The sequence below is a fragment of the Triticum aestivum genome, chromosome 5D (assembly GCF_018294505.1).
Source record: "Triticum aestivum cultivar Chinese Spring chromosome 5D, IWGSC CS RefSeq v2.1, whole genome shotgun sequence".
In the NCBI taxonomy this organism is placed as follows: domain Eukaryota; kingdom Viridiplantae; phylum Streptophyta; class Magnoliopsida; order Poales; family Poaceae; genus Triticum; species Triticum aestivum.
Genome location: NC_057808.1, coordinates 31269897 through 31288678, shown reverse-complemented (window position 1 = coordinate 31288678; position 18782 = coordinate 31269897). Strand labels below are relative to the sequence as shown.

At 47.4% G+C, this 18782-nt stretch overlaps 1 long non-coding RNA gene across 1 annotated transcript; it reads left to right on the top strand.

The window, feature by feature from the left end:
* The first annotated feature begins 12675 nt into the window (after positions 1 to 12675).
* LOC123119234 (uncharacterized) lies at positions 12676 to 17439 on the top strand. The gene is made up of 4 exons (XR_006458548.1): positions 12676 to 13085; positions 13170 to 13229; positions 13304 to 13401; positions 14547 to 17439. It is a non-coding gene; the product is annotated as an uncharacterized lncRNA (long non-coding RNA).
* The last annotated feature ends 1343 nt before the right edge of the window (positions 17440 to 18782 follow it).

The window sequence follows — 18782 nt, the reverse complement described above, 5'->3', positions numbered from 1 at the left end:
CCGTGTTGGTTTGTATCGCCCCCGATCAGGGCGCGTTACTTGGGGTCAAGAGGGCACGCACTTTGGTTCGTGACCCCCTCCCCTAAACGTTACTTTTTTCTGGTTTATCCTTTTGACCCATTGGGCCATAGATCAATTCCGATAGTCATGTGGCGGCAACACACTCGGGGTTGCGTCAGCGTGTCGGGCTGGCTCGATAGGGCCTTCATGATCCGCCTTGTCGCTTACGTCACCGAGAGCTCCATGGGCATCGTGTCGATCGGCTCACTTTCAGGACCATTCATATGGGGCCCCCAGTATGATCGTGTGCCAGCCCCAACTGCTGTCAGATCACGGCCATGCGGAGCCCGAAGGCCGGAGTCATCTAGGTGAGCCCCAAGATCTCTTGTTTTCTTAAAATTTCATTCATTTGGGCTTTGTTTGGGATTTCAAAAATGGGGAAAAATTCGAGGGTTTCGGTTTCGGACGAAATTTTGAAAATAATTGGGATTTCACTTAACCATAGATCCCCTCCTTCTATTTGCTTAACAGGATTTAATCAGTGCTAACTAACATAAAAACTTGATGCGGAAACGTGGCATAGTTAAACTAACTGAACTTGTTAATTATCGTGAAACTTTGACTAGCGCTAATCCAGTAGAAATTAGACATTAACCGAAACCTCCTAACCCTAGTACTTAACCAAACCAAAGGGCTAACCTTAATCATGAACCATTAATCTTAACCTTATTCATTAAAACGTAATGAAGATCGTTAACTTAAGCAGATCATCTTTAGGGATCTAATCTAGGCTTAACTAGCTCAAGCTACCATTGTTAGTTATTAATCCAGTAGGATTGTCGTGATTGGATCTTATGCCTAGTCATTAGATCACCTAAAACGTGATGAACAGAGATGTAGAATAGGATCTTACCACCAATATGGAAGCAGCCATTGGTGTAGGCGATGCGAAGTCCCATGCCTACTCGATGCAGGCGTGATGCAGGCTCGGTGTAGATGCTCACAGCAGGTAGCGGCATCCCTCCGGGCGCCAGTGGCACTTCTCTGGCACCGGAGCAGAGGTAGGAGCAGGCCTTCCCGTCGCACAACGCTCCCCCAGATCGGATTAGGGTTTTGGGATTTAGGAGGATAGAGTAGACGCACGTGAATACGTCCGATCATGCGTGGCCGGCTGCCCCCTCTTTATATGTGGCGCTGACAATCAGGGGCCTAAACCGTGTTGGTTTGTATCGCCCCCGATCAGGGCGCGTTACTTGGGGTCGAGAGGGCACGCACTTTGGTTCGTGACCCCCTCCCCTAAACGTTACTTTTTTCTGGTTTATCCTTTTGACCCATTGGGCCATAGATCAATTCCGATAGTAATGTGGCGGCAACACACTCGGGGTTGCGTCAGCGTGTCGGGCTGGCTCGATAGGGCCTTCATGATCCGCCTTGTCGCTTACGTCACCGAGAGCTCCATGGGCATCGTGTCGATCGGCTCACTTTCAGGAACATGCATATTTCACTCCTCTCAGATTTGCCCCTCTGGGTAGCCCCTCTAGATCTCAGTGATGGATAGCCTAGGAGCCCATTGCCTCCCTCCCTAGAGTCAACCTCGTGCCAACCCGCCGCCAGCGTCAACCACCAGGGCCCACCACGGATAGCAAGACCATATGCCCACAAGAGCAGATGAGGGGGAGGTCACCGCACCCACGCCGCTACCCAAGCGATGGACTGGCGCAACAGAGCGTCGTCGTGCATATAACCGCCTCGGCCAGTGTCGTGCAAACCAACATGCTGTGAGTGGGGTACGACCGACCAAGCGACGAGCTCCGCCGCCACGTTCCCCGGTGCTCGCCCCGGATTCGTCGACAACCCCTAAGGTGCGATGGTGCAAGATGAGAGGGGCCAGAAGCCGGAGTAGGGCAACGGTGAACAAAGAGGTTAGTATGATATCATGTCTGCAACAACTACTTTGACATTAGGCATCTCCAGTGCTGACCCCCAAATCAGACACCGTATCCATCGCCGGTGAGGACCAGTCCTGGACATGGATACGGAAGGCACCAATCTAGTCCTATACCTCAAATGTCCACTTTTATATGTAACTAAAAAAACCACGTTGGCTTCCGCCATCACACACACATTCTGCCATGGAGACACACACATTTTGCCAGGCATGCAAGCACACACATACATACATGCAGACCCTAGCCGCCCCTCCTCCTCTCCCCGTCCTCCCAACCCTAGCCGCCCTCCTCCTCACCCCCTCCCAACCCTAGCCGCCCCTCCTCCTCACCCCCTCTTCCCTTCCTCGCCGCCGCCTGAGGCAGCCGCCGGGCAAGTCCGGGGCGCCAAGGATGGTGGCGGCGGGGCCTCGGTTGCCCTGCATCTGCGTGGGGAACCCCGGATCTGGAGCGGCGGCTCCATTGGCAAGGCACGGCCGGCTAGCAGCCGTGCGGGCAGTGGATCTGGTGTCCCGGCCGCGCGGGCGGCATGATCCGGTGGTCGTTGGCGGCCGGCGGCGGCTTCTGCGGCGGTCGGGGCGCACGATCTGGCGCCTCCCCTCCTCCCCTCTTCGACGTGCGGGCCAGCCTGGTCGGGCCGTGCTTCCTCTTGGTCGCCGGTTCTGTACAGGAGGCGCTGGTGGTGGCGGGGATCTAGTTCAGGCGAAATCCCTGGCCGGCGATGACCAGCCGCGCCGACGGCGATGCCTGAGGGAGCCGTTCCCCTTCTTGGAGCCGTCGGTATGGACATATCTCCTCACTTCACCTTCCCCTAGGTCTCCCGGGCGAAAGCCCTAACTTTGTTGGGCGGCGGCGACGCTCACGGCGCCGTTCCCTTCTTGAAGGCGCCGCTTTGGGAACCTTGGGGTTGGGTGGCGCTTGTGGGTGGTGGGCGACGGCGGTGGTGCGGCCCTATCCTAGCATGGATTTACGTCCGTTGCTTGGACATGGACTCGCATAGGTGGAGGTCGTCAGCTGGCGTCGTGGTGGCGTCAATGGCGGAGGACCTGCCAAGGCTCGCGTAGGTGGAGGTCGTCATTTGGCGTCGTGATGGCGTCGATGGCGGAGGACCTGCCAAGGTTGTCACCTCAATCTGCTCTGAAGATTGACCAGTGGAAGATGGCGGCAACGACACATGTGAGTGCATCGGACCGGTTTGAGCCCCGGACCCGGCAGATGGCTTGGTCGGGGCCTCCGGCTTTAGATGTTAGGCTTAGGTGAGAGGTCTGAGTATGTGGCCCAGCTTGCACCCCTTCATTATTCGGATAGGAGTAGCGGCAGATGTTGCAAAGATGGCGGATTCTGCCATATTGTTGTTCTACTTTGTAAGGTCCTTAAGAATAATCAATAAAATGGCTGCATGCATCTCCCAGATGCAGAGGCCGGGGTCATCCTCCTTTTCCAAAAAAAACATACATGCAGACAACACCTTCCGCCATCATGCATGCACACACATGAGCTTCTAGCAAATAGCAGCGGGCATGGATACACATAAACCTTTCGCCATCGTGCATACACACACATGACATGAGCTTCCGGCAAATAGCAGTAGGTATGGGTACGTGGTCCCTTTGGGTTGACCAGACAGATGTCTAGACTGCCAAGCCCCATGGTTTGGTTTCGTGCCGGAAATCAAACGTCCGAACCAGTTTGTGAACCGATGGGGTGCCGCATTGGATGATAAACTACGAAAAAACTATGTCCAAAGGTATGCATGAGGTTTAAGGATCCGCATTAGAGATTATTTTATTTGAGCAAAAGAATCACATCATCAATCATTGAGTGGCTTGCATGTAAAATATCCGTCTGAACATAAATAGATCAGAGTAACACTAGTCGATCGTAAACATCGAGAAATAAGAGACGAATGCTCCTGCAAGCCTCCTTAGAGCTCAGGAGAATCCGGCCATTCGTCTCATTTGCTTGATGGGTTTCGGGCCGTCGGATCGAGCCGCTAGACCACACAGCCCGTCGGATCAAGACCATGCGACTGTAGGAATGAATAGTTCCACTCCCGGCTTGCCACCGCGCGTAATTCCAGAGCCCCCCGAGGGTATTTTCGTCGTTTCGCTTCCTGGGGGTATAAAAGGGGAGCACGCCCGTGGTGAATGTTGGAAATATGCCCTAGAGGAAATAATAAATGGTTATTATTATATTTCTTTGTTCATGGTAATTGTCTATTATTCATGCTATAATTGTATTGTCCGGAAATCGTAATACATGTGTGAATACATAGACCACAACCTGTCCCTAGTAAGCCTCTAGTTGACTAGCTCGTTGATCAACAGATAGTCATGGTTTCCTGACTATGGACATTGGATGTCGTTGATAACGGGATCACATCATTAGGAGAATGATGTGATGGACAAGACCCAATCCTAAGCATAGCATAAAAGATCGTGTATTTTCGTTTGCTAGAGCTTTTCCAATGTCAAGTATCTTTTCCTTAGACCATGAGATCGTGTAACTCCCGGATACCGTAGGAGTGCTTTGGGTGTGCCAAACGTCACAACGTAACTGGGTGACTATAAAGGTGCACTACGGGTATCTCCGAAAGTGTCTGTTGGGTTGGCACGGATCGAGACTGGGATTTGTCACTCCGTGTGACGGAGAGGTATCTCTGGGCCCACTCGGTAATGCATCATCATAATGAGCTCAATGTGACTAAGGCGTTAGTCACGGGATAATGCATTGCGGTACGAGTAAAGAGACTTGCCGGTAACGAGATTGAACAAGGTATTGGGATACCGACGATCGAATCTCGGGCAAGTAACATACCGTTTGACAAAGGGAATTGCATACGGATTGATTGAATCCTCGACATCGTGGTTCATCCGATGAGATCATCGTGGAACATGTGGGAGCCAACATGGGTATCCAGATCCCGCTGTTGGTTATTGACCGGAGAGGCGTCTCGGTCATGTCTGCATGTCTCCCGAACTCGTAGGGTCTACACACTTAAGGTCCGGTGACGCTAGGGTTGTAGAGATATATGTATGCGGAAACCCAAAAGTTGTTCGGAGTCCCGGATGAGATCCCGGACGTCACGAGAGGCTCCGGAATGGTCCGGAGGTGAAGAATTGTATATAGGAAGTCAAGTTTCGGCCACCGGGAAAGTTTTGGGGGTTACCGGTATTGTACCGGGACCATCGGAAGGGTCCCGGGGGTCCACCGGGTGGGGCCACCTATCCCGGAGGGCCCCATGGGCTTAAAGTGGAAGGGAACCGGCCCCTAGTGGGCTGGGCGCCCCCCCTTGGGCCTCCCCCCATGCGCCTAGGGTTGGGAACCCTAGGGGGGGGAGCTTCCCCCTTGCCTTGGGGGGCAAGGCAACCCCTTCCCCCCTTGGCCGCCGCCCCCCCTTGGAGATCCCATCTCCCAGGGTTGGCGCACCCCCCAGGGGCCTATATAAAGGGGGGGAGGGAGGGCAGCAACACACAGCCTTGGGCGCCTCCCTCCTCCCCTGCAACACCTCTCTCTCTCTCTCTCTCTCGCAGAAGCTTGGTGAAGCCCTGCCGAGACCCGCTACATCCACCACCACGCCGTCGTGCTGCTAGATCTCCATCAACCTCTCCTCCCCCTTTGCTGGATCAAGAAGGAGGAGACGTCGCTGCACCATACGTGTGTTGAACGCGGAGGTGCCGTCCGTTCGGCACTCGGTCATCGGTGATTTGGATCACGGCGAGTGCGACTCCGTCATCCACGTTCATTGGAACGCTTCCGCTCGCGATCTACAAGGGTATGTAGATGCACTCCTTTCCCCTCGTTGCTAGTAGACTCCATAGATGCATCTTGGTGAGCGTAGGAAAATTTTAAATTATGCTACGTTTCCCAACAGTGGCATCATGAGCCAGGTCTATGCGTAGTTACTATGCACGAGTAGAACACAAAGCAGTTGTGGGCGTTGAGTTTGCCAATTCTTCTTGCCGCTACTAGTCTTTTCTTGTTTTGGCAGCATTGTAGGATGAAGCGGCCCGGACCGACCTTACACGTACACTTACGTGAGACAGGTTCCACTGACTGACATGCACAAGTTGCATAAGATGGCTAGCGGGTGTCTGTCTCTCCTACTTTAGTCGGAACGGATTCGATGAAAAGGGTCCTTATGAAGGGTAAATAGAAATTGGCAAATCACGTTGTGGTCATACGTAGGTAAGAAACGTTCTTGCTAGAAACCTACAAACCACGTAAAAACTTGCAACAACAATTAGAGGACGTCTAACTTGTTTTTGCAGCAAGTGCTATGTGATGTGATATGGCCAGAAGATGTGATGAATGATATATGTGATGTATGAGATTGATCATATTCTTGTAATAGGAATCACGACTTGCATGTCGATGAGTATGACAACCGGCAGGAGCCATAGGAGTTGTCTTTATTATTTTGCATGACCTGCGTGTCATTGAATAACGCCATGTAAATTACTTTACTTTGTTGCTAAACAGTTAGCCATAGAAGTAGAAGTAATCGTTGGCGTGACGACTTCATGAAGACACAATGATGGAGATCATGATGATGGAGATCATGGTGTCATGCCGGTGACGAAGATGATCATGGTGCCCCGAAGATGGAGATCAAAGGAGCATGATGATATTGGCCATATCATGTCACTATTTGATTGCATGTGATGTTTATCATGTTTTTGCATCTTATTTGCTTAGAACGACGGTAGTAAGTAAGATGATCCCTTATAATAATTTCAAGAAAGTGTTCACCCTAACTGTGCACCGTTGCGAAGGTTCGTTGTTTCGAAGCACCACGTGATGATCGGGTGTGATAGATTCTAACGTTCGAATACAACGGGTGTTGACGAGCCTAGCATGTACAGACATGGCCTCGGAACACACGCAATACACTTAGGTTGACTTGACGAACCTAGCATGTACAGACATGGCCTCGGAACACGGAGGACCGAAAGGTCGAGCATGAGTCGTATAGAAGATACGATCAGCATGGAGATGTTCACCGATCTTGACTAGTCCGTCTCACGTGATGATTGGAAACGGCCTAGTTAAACTCGGATCATGTTTCACTTAGATGACTAGAGGGATGTCTATCTGAGTGGGAGTTCATAATCAGATGAACTTCATTATCATGAACATAGTCAAATAGGTATTTGCAAATTATGTCATAGCTTGCGCTTTAGTTCTACTGGTTAAGATATGTTCCTAGAGAAAATTTAGTTGAAAGTTGGTAGTAGCAATTATGCGGACTGGGTCCGTAAACTGAGGATTGTCCTCATTGCTGCACAGAAGGCTTATGTCCTTAATGCACCGCTCGGTGTGCTGAACCTCAGTGTCGTCTGTAGATGTTACGAAACATCTGACATGCACGTTTTGATGACTACGTGATAGTTCAGTGCGGTTTAGAATTGAGGCACCAAAGACGTTTTTGAAACGTCGCAGAACATGTGAGATGTTCCGAAGACTGAAATTGGGATTTCAGACCAGTGCCCACGTCAAGAGGTATGAGACCTCTGACAAGTTTCTTAAGCCTGCAAACTAAGGGAGGAAAGCTCAATCGTTGAGCGTGAGCTCAGATTGTCTGAGTGCCACAATCGCTTGAATCGAGTGGGAGTTAATCTCCCAGATGAGATAGTGATAGTTCTCCATAGTCACTGCCACCAAGCTAGTAGAGCTTCGTGATGAACTATAACATATCAAGGATAATTATGATGATCCTTGAGCTATTCGCGATGTTTGACACCGCGAGAGTAGAAATCAAGAAGGAGCATCAATTGTTGATGGTTAGTAAAACCACTAGTTTAAGAAGGGCAAGGGAAAAAGGGATACTTCATGAAACAGCAAGTCGTTTGCTGCTCTAGTGAAGAATCCCAAGGTTGAACCCAAACCCGAGACTAAGTGCTTCTGTAATGAGAGGAACGGTCACTGAAGCAGTACTACCCTAGATACTTGGTAGATGAGAAGGCAGGCAAGGTCGACAGAAGTATATTGGATATACGTTATATGAATGTGTACTTTACTAGTACTCCTAGCAGCACCAGGGTATTAGATACTGGTTCGGTTGCTAACTGTTAGTAACTCGAAATAAAAGCTGCGGAATAAATGGAGACTAGCTAAAGGTGAGATGACGATATGTGTTGGAAGTGTTTCCAAGGTTGATGTGATCAAGCATCGCATGCTCCCTCTACCATCAAGATTTGGTGTTTGCATTGAGCATGATTGGATTATGTTTACCGCAAAACGGTTATTCATTTAAGGAGAATAATGGTTACTCTGTTTATTTGAATAATACCTTCAATGGTCTTGCACCTAAAATGAATCTCGATCGTAGTGATACACATGTTCATGCCAAAAGATATAAGATAGTAATGATAGTACCACATACTTGTGGCACTGCCATTTGAGTCATATTGGTATAGAACGCATGAAGAAGCTCCATGTAGGTGGATCTTTGGACTCACTCGTTTTTGAAAAGATTGAGACATGCGAACCATGTCCATTGGTATATATGCATGAAGAAACTCCATACAGATGGATCGTTTGGACTCACTTGATATGAATCACTTGAGACATGCAAATCATACCACATGGGCAAAATGACCGAAAGTCCTCGTTTTCAGTAAGATGGAACAAGAGAGCAACTTATTGGAAGTAATACATTTTGATGTACGCAGTCCAATGAGTGCTGAGGCATGCAGTGGATATCGTTATGTTCTTACTTCACAGATGATTTGAGTAGATGCTGAGTGTATTTACTTGATAAAACACTAGTCTGAATTATTGAAAGGTTCAAGTAATTTCAGAGTGAAGTTGAAGATCGTCGTGACAAGAGGATAAAATGTCTATGATATGATCATAGAGATATCTGAGTTACGAGTTTGGCACACAATTAAGACATTGTGGAAAGTGTTTCACAATTAACACCGCCTGGAACACCATAGTGTGATGGTGTGTCCGAACATCATAACTGTACCCTATTGGATATGGTGCGTACCATGATGTCTCTTATCGAATTACCACTATCGTTTATGGGTTAGGCATTAGAGACAACCGCATTCACTTTAAAAAGGGGCACCACGCAATTCCGTTGAGACGACACCGTTTAGAGAAACCTAAGTTGTCGTTTCTTAAAAGTTTGGGGCTGCGAAGCTTATGTGAAAAGGTTTCAGGCTGATAAGCTCGAACCCAAAGCGGACAAATGCATCTTCATAGAATACCCAAAACAGTTGGGTATACCTCCTATTTCAGATCTGGAAGCAAAAGTAATTGCTTCTAAGAACGGGTCCTTTCTCGAGGAAAAGTTTCTCTCGAAAGAATTGAGTGGGAGGATGGTGGAGACTTGATAAGGTTATTGAACCGTCGCTTCAACTAGTGTGTAGCAGGGCACAGGAAGTTGTTCCTGTGGCACCTACACCAATTGAAGTGGAAGCTTATGATAGTGATCATGAAACTTCGGATCAAGTCACTACCAAACCTCGTAGGACGACGAGGATGCACACTACTTCAGAGTAATACGTGATCCTGTCTTGGAAGTCATGTTGCTAGACAACAATGAACCTACGAGCTATGGAGAAGCGATGGTGGGCCCATATTCCGACGAATGGCTCAAGGCCATGAAATCCGAGATAGAATCCATGTATCAGAACAAAGCATGGACTTTGGTGAACTTGCCCGATGATCGGCAAGCCATTGAGATAAATGGATCTTTAAGAAGAAGACGGACATGGACGGTAATGTTACCGTCTATGAAGCTCGACTTGTGGCAAAGAGTATTTTCACAAGTTCAAGGAGTTGACTACGATGAGTTTTTCTCATCCGTAGCGATGCTTAGGTCCGTCGGAATCATGTTAGCATTAGCTACATTTATGAAATCTGGCAGATGGATGTCAAAACAAGTTTCCTTACCAGTTTTCGTAAGGAAAGGTTGTATGTGATACAATCAGAAAGGTTTTGTCGATCCTAAGGATGCTAAAAGGTATGCTAGCTCCAGCGATCCTTCCATAGATTAGAGCAAGCATCTCGGAGTCAGAATATACGCTTTGATGGAGTGATCAAAGTTTTTGGGTTTATACAAAGTTTGTTGGAAACTTGTATTTACAATAAAGTGAGTGGGAGCGCTACAACATTTCTGATAAGTATATGTGAATGACATATTGTTGATCCGAAATGATGTAAAATTTCTGGAAAGCATAAAGGGTTGTTTGAAAGGAGTTTTTCAAAAGAAGACCTGGATAAAGCTGCTTACATATTGGGCATCAAGATCCATAGAGATAGATCAAGACGCCTGATGATACTTTCAAAAGACAGCACACCTTGACATGATTTTGAAAGAGTTCAAAATAGATCAGCAAAGAAGGAGTTCTTGGCCGTGTTACAAGGTGTGAGTATTGAGTGAGACTCAAGACCTGACCACAGCGGAAGATAGAGAAAGGACGAAGGTCGTCCCCTATGCTTTAGACATAGGCTCTATAGTATGCTATGCTGTGTACCGCACTTGTAGTGTGCCTTGCCATGAGTTGGTCAAGAGGGTACAATGGTGATCCGGGAAAGGATCTCATGACAGCGGTCGAACTTATCCTTAGTACCTAGTGGATTAAGGAATTTTCTCGATTATGGAGGTGGAAAGGAGTTCGTCGTAAAGGGTTACGTCGATGCGAACTTTGACACTAATCCGGATGACTCTGAGTAGTAAACCGGATTCGTATAGTAGAGCAATTATTTGAAATGGCTCCAAATAGCGCGTGGTAGCATCCACAAGATGACACAGATATTCGTAAAGCACACGGTTCTGAAAGGTTCAGACCCGTTGACTAATGACCTCTCTCACAAGCATAACATGACCAAATCAGAACACATTGAGTGATAATCACATAGTGATGTGAACTAGATTGTTGACTCTAGTAAACTCTTTAGATGTTGGTCACATGGTGATGTGACCAGTGAGTGTTAATCACATGGTGATGTGAACTAGATTATTGACTCTAGTGCAAGTGGGAGACTGTTGGAAATATGCCCTAGAGGCAATAATAAATGGTTATTATTATATTTCTTTGTTCATGGTAATTGTCTATTATTCATGCTATAATTGTATTGTCCGGAAATCGTAATACATGTGTGAATACATAGACCACAACCTGTCCCTAGTAAGCCTCTAGTTGACTAGCTCGTTGATCAACAGATAGTCATGGTTTCCTGACTATGGACATTGGATGTCGTTGATAACGGGATCACATCATTAGGAGAATGATGTGATGGACAAGACCCAATCCTAAGCATAGCATAAAAGATCGTGTAGTTTCGTTTGCTAGAGCTTTTCCAATGTCAAGTATCTTTTCCTTAGACCATGAGATCATGTAACTCCCGGATACCGTAGGAGTGCTTTGGGTGTGCCAAACGTCACAACGTAACTGGGTGACTATAAAGGTGCACTACGGGTATCTCCGAAAGTGTCTGTTGGGTTGGCACGGATCGAGACTGGGATTTGTCACTCTGTGTGACGGAGAGGTATCTCTGGGCCCACTCGGTAATGCATCATCATAATGAGCTCAATGTGACTAAGGCGTTAGTCACGGGATAATGCATTGCGGTACGAGTAAAGAGACTTGCCGGTAACGAGATTGAACAAGGTATTGGGATACCGACGATCGAATCTCGGGCAAGTAACATACCGTTTGACAAAGGGAATTGCATACGGATTGATTGAATCCTCGACACCGTGGTTCATCCGATGAGATCATCGTGGAACATGTGGGAGCCAACATGGGTATCCAGATCCCGCTGTTGGTTATTGACCGGAGAGGCGTCTCGGTCATGTCTGCATGTCTCCCGAACCCGTAGGGTCTACACACTTAAGGTCCGGTGACGCTAGGGTTGTAGAGATATATGTATGCGGAAACCCGAAAGTTGTTCGGAGTCCCGGATGAGATCCCGGACGTCACGAGAGGCTCCGGAATGGTCCGGAGGTGAAGAATTGTATATAGGAAGTCAAGTTTCGGCCACCGGGAAAGTTTCGGGGGTTACCGGTATTGTACCGGGACCACCGGAAGGGTCCCGGGGGTCCACCTGGTGGGGCCACCTATCCCGGAGGGCCCCATGGGCTTAAAGTGGAAGGGAACTAGCCCCTAGTGGGCTGGGCGCCCCCCCTTGGGCCTCCCCCCATGCGCCTAGGGTTGGGAACCCTAGGGGGGGGAGCTTCCCCCTTGCCTTGGGGGGCAAGGCAACCCCTTCCCCCCTTGGCCGCCGCTATATAAAGGGGGGGGGGGAGGGAGGGCAGCAACACACAGCCTTGGGCGCCTCCCTCCTCCCCTGCAACACACCTCTCTCTCTCTCGCAGAAGCTTGGTGAAGCCCTGCCGAGACCCGCTACATCCACCACCACGCCGTCGTGCTGCTGGATCTCCATCAACCTCTCCTCCCCCTTTGCTGGATCAAGAAGGAGGAGATGTCGCTGCACCGTACGTGTGTTGAATGCGGAGGTGTCGTCCGTTCGGCACTCGGTCATCGGTGATTTGGATCACGGCGAGTGCGACTCCGTCATCCACGTTAATTGGAACGCTTCCGCTCGCAATCTACAAGGGTATGTAGATGCACTCCTTTCCCCTCGTTGCTAGTAGACTCCATAGATGCATCTTGGTGAGCGTAGGAAAATTTTAAATTATGCTACGATTCCCAACAGTGAAACCCTAGCCGCCTCGCTCTCTTTCTCGCGCGTCGCCGCCTGCCTCCTCTCCTCCCCGCGACCCAGCACCACGTCTTCTCTCAGGTGCCCACTCGCCCCGCCCCCGATTGAACCCTAGCCGCCACTCCTCGCTGGCCATTCTCCCCGTCCACGGCCGCCACGTGCATCGCCGCCAGAGGGCGTCGCCGGGTGTGCGCGTGCCTCCGCGGATTCGCGCCGCGGTTGCCGGAGGCGTGGGCACCGCGGGTCAACCTCCTCGGGGACGATGGGCGCCACAAGCCTCGTCGAAGGTCGCCTCTTCATCCGCCACGACTCCGGCGCTCGTCCTGCTCACCGACGGTTGCCTGTCCATCCGCCACGGCAGCGGTGCTTGTTCTCCTCCTTGGCTATCCGCCTTCCCATCCGCCATGGCTGTGGCCTCCAAGCTTCGGGTTGTGATGGCTTAGCTGCACCATGACGCTGGTAAGATAGTTTCCCTTGTCTCATATTATTTCTTTCCATTGGGCTGACCGTCCTTGATTGATTTTGGATCTCATTTGTCTGCAGGTCTCTTGTTCTTATCGTCGTTGATGTGTCAGATCTGTTGTTGTGCTAGCTGAACTGTAGGTATGCATCTTTTTTGTCCCGTTCTTGGTCATTGGCTGCTGCTCATCCGTGATTTACCTTTGATTTTGCTGCAGGTTGGTTCATTGTTTCTGGTTTCACGTCTTCTTGGTCGATCCCTTGTCCGGCATGTGCCTGCATGTTGTCTCCCTGCCGCGGCATTACGGATCTGCAGGTTGACCCTTCTTCTCCTCCTCTCTGCTCCAATTATGCAGATTGGCCAATGAGAGCCTTTTGTTTTATATGTTCTGTTCCTGGTAGAGAGTCAGTGCACTTAATTTTGGTTGTTTCCTTGCCTTCCTTGCTTGTTTTTTACTGGAGTATAAATATGTGCCTTTTCCTCCTGGTAGGGCCTAGGATTGTTGCTTTTGTTCCTTTCCTTGCTTTATTTGTTTGCTTCTGTTTTTTGTCCATGGTCTTAGTAGCTACTGAGTCATTTTGTTTTCTTGTTTGCCTTTGTTGTTGCTGAGGCTACCAAACAAAGCAATGACACGCACCCGATGCAAGCCAATTACCATGCTTTGACTCTCAAATCTTCTGCACAAATATATTAGAACATGGTAGTACTGGAAATTCAAATAAGCAAAGCAAGCCTTTGCATCTTTCAAGTAGCTATTAATATGTGAGCTTACTATTTTGCACAGATTGTGAAACTTGCAGCACCAGTTGTCCCAAACGCTGCCACATAATCCGAAGATTGTTGAACCATTGAGGATATAGAGATGAACCTATATGTGCAATTCTGGACTGTAATAAATAAACATGATCAGGTTCAACAGAATTAATAAATAAACATGACCAGGTTCAGTATGCCTAATCAAATGGTTTCGGAGATCCTAGGTTTAGTGTCATTGCAAGCTCTAGCTCCATCTTTCAGCCTCAGTTTCATGTTGGAGTGTGTAACAAATTACTAGCCAACCTGGAACATGAGAAAATGTACATCTGTAGACAAGGACCAGTTAGATGGGTGCCTTATTTCCTGTTTGGTTCACGTATTGCCTCTTATTTTTATTTGAACTATCAGATCATCTGTGGTTTATGGATTCTTTATCAGTTCTATGAGCATGACAGGTTGTTGCTTCATTTTCTGTTTGGCTCATGCATTGCTTTTCCTTTTTGTTTGTACTGTCAAATCATCTGTAGTTAATGGATTGCTTATTAGTTCTAGGTGTCTGGCAGGCTGTACACTGCGTGGGCCCTATAATCATATTATTGACAAATAATATTTGAGCTTTGCAGTGTATTCGAAGATGAAATGAGCCCTTTTTCCCATGCTTGGCTGATGTGTTGTTAGTACTTATTTCCTGCTCTGTTTTTTAGGTTTTGTAGATGGTAGCCTTACAGGCTGTGCTCCAAATGGGTAAAAGGAAGTTTCTACTTGCTGTTCTAAGATTCAGACATCAGGCACATACATAATATATCATCTCTTATGACTCCAATGGTTTGTATCCTGGAAGCAATTCGGGTCCTCTGTTTTTCAAGCAGCTTGTGTCTTATGCATGATTAGTGGGTTATACACTACACTTTTTATTTTAAATGCGACCATATAGACATAGCAATCAAGCTATATTATAAATCCTATTAGTATCTTTTTCATTGTTGATGCGTTCTTCCAAAAATCTTGGTGCCCAATATTCTGCTTGGATGTAGGATTCATTATAGCTATTTCAATAGTCCTCCCGGCCAGGCGAATACGCAGTGAATAGCGACCTTGCACCGAGGGTAAATCTTGCTGTCGGCCACATATTGTACCATAGCTAGAAATTGTCTTCTCACTTTGTAATCCAAAGAATTAGCTTTTTGTTCTTTTCCGCAACTTTTTCATATGTAGGGCCTACATGTTCTGGCAGCTAATTGAAAGAAACTATCTCCAGTTCTGCCAAACACTACCGTAGTCACGTGTCCTATTCTTTAGTAATTAGCAGCACAAGGAAACTGATAGGTGTTGCACGCACAATTCCCCTTTGGTGCCGTGCAGATTGAAAAATCAACAAGTACCCTGATTTTGGTGCCAGACATATGATGTGTGCTCTTCACAGAAGTTTTAGTTGGCATACATGCGTGCAAATGGATATATCTATTACAAATGCTCACAATAATATGTTTCATCCCACGCCTGTAAATTAACTATAAGGTTTATATTTTATCAGATGCATGGGCACTTGTCGTTGCAGCAAGAGTTGCCACCAAATCAGATTAGAAGTTTTTTAAACAGGTTCCTATATTACTCTATTTCTGCCACCAAAACATTTAGTGAAGGTTCTTGGCGTTTTTAATAATTATAGCTACTTCTCTATTTCTGCCAATAATGCATTACTCCGCAATTGTGGACTTTTTCTTGGTCCCAAGTTCTGAATATGCATTAATCCAAGACCTATTTTTGACCCCGTAGATGAATTTATCCCTGGGTGTTTATGCACGGAAGGAGGAGGCATACCAATGATAGTTTGAATCAAACCAGTAAAGGATGCAACCGTCGGTTATGGTGTCGAGCGATTGAACTGTAGTGAACTGGTAGTGCGACTGTTAACCTCCTTGAAACCATTCACGTTCGTCGCTCTTCAACTCACGCAACAGACAAGCAACTCTTCTTTTATAACTATAGACAAGTATGACTCCATACCCTTAAATTCCCTGCACGATTCTCAGGGTCATTGAATACATCTTGTAACCCCACATAAATGGTTAGGAACGAGATAAATTTTATTTATCTTTGATTCCCTACCAAAATATTTCTACTGCATGTGTTAGGTAGGATCTATAAGAGTTGCTGCTATGTATATGTTGTTGAAACCCCCAATGTAGTTAATCTCCGGCTCATCATCTTTCTTAGTTCAAGCCCTTCAGAGAATGCTTTTAAATTTATGAACTGAATTTAGTTCAAGATTTAGTGAAAATGCACGGTGATCTTTACAACTTATCTATTTCTTTTTTTCTGTGGGACTTCTTCAAAGATAATAATTTGGCAATAAATAATGTTCAGTAATCATGTTTCCCTTTTAATCACTATACTTTAGTAATCTTGGTATCACAGGATCTTTGAAACCTGATACCACTCATGTAATTAGCCATTATTTTTGTCATAAAGTCCCATGTCTTATCGCTAATTGCAGCATTGTTTTTCACCAGCGTGTCATAGATTCAGTTCTGCATGATGAGCTTGGTATAGGAGAAAATCAGTTTGCCAATATTATTTTCTTGCTTATTGATATACACATGTTTACGTACAATGTACCAGTTGCATGGATGTACCAATTGTTGTCCAGTAACCTTTGAAAGTTGAACACAAAGAATCTGCGCCCTAGGATAATTGCAAGGAAGGGAATCACATATGTGAGTGCCCTTCAGAAAACCCAGTGGCACGTGGCATATCAGAAGGAACCAAAATTGTAATCCCCAAGTGCGCCGAGCACTTTCTATTCTGTAGGAAGATGAGCTTGAGAGTTGAGAGGTGGGTTATAGTAACTATGCTCATGAATCTCCATTTGCCATACTTGAAAGTTGGGATATGTAATCTCCGTTGGATTATATAAGCTTGTTAAGACAGACTAATATGCATAAAATTTTGCATGGAATGCTTCTAATATGCTACCTAATAATAAGGCAGTTCCCATTTTAACAAATTTCATGATGAATCATAAATCTTCATACGTGCACACATAGTGTAACCTCTTTCCTGTAAGCATCCAGGCTTTTGATTGATTGGTTTGAGGTGCAACCATGCCTATCAAATGAGGAACACGTTACCCTTCTCAGCCACCCAAAAATACTGTTACCTTTAGTACTCGATGTAGCATGCATTCCCTTTTTCATTATCACCCAGTGGTGGCCTTAGAAAGAAAAGCTTGCATTAAATTTTTGTGCTGTACTAATTATTATGACCTGGTCTAATTATTATAAATCCTTCGACCTATGTAATGTACTCCTGATACTATTATATCATGCTGCATTTCCTGTGATATATCAAATATCTATCCTTTGTCCTAAACAAGAGGCCTTACAGTTATACTAAGCAATACTGATTTGGTCAGTATATAATATTGCAATGCTTATAACCCTTTGGTCAGTGGCCCATCTGAATTGAGATGCACTACTGGAATCGGGGATTTTGCCGTCTGCCAGTTCTTTGCCGTCAGCTAGCAGACGGCAAAGAAGGTCTTTGCCATCAGCTACCCAAAAGCAGACGGCAAACAACTGGCAGACGGCAAAGAAGGTCTTTGCCATCTGTCACTTCTTTGCCGTCCGCTGGCTGACAGCAAAGAATCTTTGCCGTCAGCTGGCTGACGGCAAAGAAAGAGGTGGCCCCACTAACGAGCCGATTAGAAAAAACTTAACGGCCCCCCACTTTGCCGTCTGCTAGATAAACAAAAAGCGGACGACAAAGGCTTGGCGGACGGCAAAGGCTAACTAACCTAACCTAACTAACGGCCGATCGAGAGCCCCCCCGCCCGTTACTCCTCTCTGTTTCTCTCCCTCTCTCCTCCCCGACGCCACGCCATCAGATCCACCCACCGCCGCCCCCGCCGCCCGGCGCCGCTCCCGCTTGCCCCGTCGCCCCACCACCCCGCCGTCCCCACCCCACTCGCCGACGCCCTGTCGCCCCACCATCCCGCCGCCCGGCGCCGCCCCCGCCCCCGCTTGCCCCGTCGCCCCACCACCCCGCCGCCCCCACCCACCCGCCGACGCCCCGTCGCTCCACCATCCCGGCGCCCCGGCGCACCACCACGTCGCCGGCCCACCCGCCCCACTGCCCCGACCGTCCCATTGCCCCGGCGCGCCACCACTTCGCCGGCCCACCCGCCCCACTGCCCCGACCGTCCCATTGCTCCGGTGAGTTATTTTTTTTCTTTTTTTAATTTTTTTTGCTGTTTAATTGTTAGTGATAGATTTAGTGCTAGGTATGTGTTATATAGTGTTAGTGTTAGATTTAGTGCTACATATGTGTTAGTGTTAGATTTAGTGCATGGGTTTTAGATAAAAAAGATGAAAAAAGAAGAAGAAGAAAAGAAGAAAAGAAGTAGAAGAAAAAAGAATATGTAGAAGAAAAGAAGAAGAAGAAGAAAAGAAGTAGAAGAAGTAGAAGAAGAAGAAAAGAAGAAAAGAAAAGAAGTAGAAAAAAGATGAAAAAAGAAGAAGAAGAAAAGAAGTAGAAGAAGAAGAAAGGAAGAAAAGAAAAGAAGTAGAAAAAAGATGAAAAAAGAAGTAGAAGAAGTAGAAGAAGAAGAAAAGAAGAAACGAAAAGAAGTAAAAGAAGTAGAAAAAAGGTGAAAGAAGAAGAAGAAGAAAGGAAAGAAGAAGAAGGATAGAAGGAAACACCCCGATCCCCTGACCCCGACACCACACCCCGACACCCCGACCCCCTGACCCCGACACCCGACCCCGACACCACACCCCGACACCCCGACACCCCGACACCACACCCCGACACCCCGACCCCCTGACCCCCTGACCCCGACACCACACCCCGACACCCCGACCCCGACACGACACCCCGACCCCCTGACCCCCTGACCCTGACACCCCGACACCGACACGACACCCCGACACCCCGACCCC